Source organism: Etheostoma spectabile, unplaced genomic scaffold, assembly GCF_008692095.1.
Source record: "Etheostoma spectabile isolate EspeVRDwgs_2016 unplaced genomic scaffold, UIUC_Espe_1.0 scaffold50, whole genome shotgun sequence".
In the NCBI taxonomy this organism is placed as follows: domain Eukaryota; kingdom Metazoa; phylum Chordata; class Actinopteri; order Perciformes; family Percidae; genus Etheostoma; species Etheostoma spectabile.
In genome coordinates, this window is record NW_022605620.1 from 2,608 (window position 1) to 4,709 (window position 2,102).

General features: G+C 50.1%; 1 pseudogene; it reads left to right on the forward strand.

The window, feature by feature from the left end:
- LOC116686812 (ceramide synthase-like) overlaps positions 1 to 2,102 on the forward strand; it is an 8,664-nt pseudogene that overhangs the window by 1,055 nt on the left and 5,507 nt on the right.

The window sequence follows — 2,102 nt, forward strand, 5'->3', positions numbered from 1 at the left end:
TCATGAATCATACATCATACATCATACATCATACATCATACATCATACATCATACATCGTACAGCATACAGCATACATCATGAATCATACATCGTACATCATACATCATGAAACATAAATCATAAATCATGAAACATATACCCAAACTAACAGAGGAGAGATGAACATGTTAAAGTACTGCAACAATTATCTTTACACGATAGACAGATATATATGGAGAGATACATATATTTATATATGTGTGTGTGTGTGTTTGTGTGTGTGTGTGTTTGTGTGTGTGTGGGCGGGTGGTGGTTTGGTGTGTGTGTGTTGTGTGTGTGTGTGTCTGTGTTGTGTATGTCGTGTTGTGTGTGATGGGTGTGTATGTGTGGTGGGGTGTGTGTGTGTGTGTGCTTGTGTTGTGGCTGTGTGTGTGTGTCTAGTGGTGTGTCTGTTGTGTGTTCTGGTGTGTCGGTGTGGATGTGTGTATGTGTGATGGGTCTGGGTGTTGTTGTGTGTATGCTGTGTGTGTGTGTGTCTGTGTGTGGTGTGTGTGTGTGGGTGTGTGTGTGTGTGTGTGTGTGTGTTGGTTGTGGGGGTGTGTGTAGTGTGTCTGTGTGTGTGGTGTGTGAGTCTCTGCAATGGTCGTGGTATGGGTCTGTGTGGTGTCTGTCTGTGTGGATGTGTGTGTGTCGGTGTGTGTGTGTGTGTGTGGTCTATGCACTGTCTGTGTGTGTGGGGTGTGTGTGTGTGTGTTTGTGTGTGTGTGGTATGTGTGTGTGGTGTGTGTGTGTGTGGTGGTGCGTGTGTCGTGCTTGTGTGCTGTGTGTGTGTGCGCTGTTGTCTGATGTGTATGTGTATGTGTGTGTGTGTGTGGTGGTGTCTGATGTGTATGTGTATCGTGTGTGTGTGGTGTGTGTGTGGGGTGTGGTGTGTGGTGTGTGTGTAGCTGTGTGTGTGTACCAGCTGTGGCGACAGGGGAGAGGTGATTTCTTCCAGGGAGTTTTGTTTCATGCGCGGACCTGCGCACCCGGAGTCTGTCTGGCCAAGTCCTGATCCAGGTAACCCCCCCCCACCACCAGCCCCACTCCCCCCCCCCCCCCCCCCCCCCCCCCCCCCCACCTCCCCCCCCCCCCCCCCCCCCCCCCCCCCCCCCCACACCCCCCCCCCCCCCCCCCCAAACCCCACCCCGGACGATATACTAACAAAACAATAACCAAAATACAACAATAACAACAATAACAACATATAACAATATAACCAATAACTACTAATACATACATAATGAGCCAAGTAAAAGTTAAAGTAAACAAGACCTTTTATCAGACCTGGAATTTCAAGTCTTGGATCACCAGGATATCTTTCTAGATTTTACCCCGGTCCTCGGCTTCCTCGCATATCATTTAGGTGGCCCCCACACCCCCCACCCCACCCTAAGTTTCTCACTAAAGAGTCTTTCTTTGCCCCCCCCCCGACCCTCCCCTAAGACCGTCCTCACTAAAGAGTATTATTCTGCACCCCCCCCCCCCCTAAAGGTCCTCACTAACGCGTCTTATTCTGCCACCCCCCCCCACCCCTAAGTCTCATAAAGCAGTCTTGATTTGGCCCACCACCACCCCCAGAGTTCAAGCTGCAGGAAACTCTGAGCAACAAAGCCAACAAAACTATGGACGTCCTGGTGTGCTCACTTCTTCAGCTGCAGGGGTGGCTCTTCCCCTACTCGTACTACGCTACGCAGTGTAACTGGGGGGGGGGGGGTACTTTTGTATTCAGACTTTCGGACCAATTACAAGAAGTTAGGCAACTGTGACCACAGAAGAAGAAGAAGAAGAAGAAGACAAACCCCCCGGGAACCCCCACACTAGTCGTGGATGTACGATGTTCGTTTACAATTCTCGTGAGCGCCGCGCTAGCGGTCGGTGCTGACGTTGTTGTTGCCGGTAGTAACAGCACAATAACGCAATGGGGATTTGCTCATTCGTTTTCATTCATGAGGAAAAGGTTACCCGCCAAAAAGACAACACGGCAACATGAAGCGCATGTCGTGGGACGTGTCGGTGCACGATCTGTCCTGCGCATGTGCAGATGATGTCATGATGATGTCATGATGATGTCATGATGTA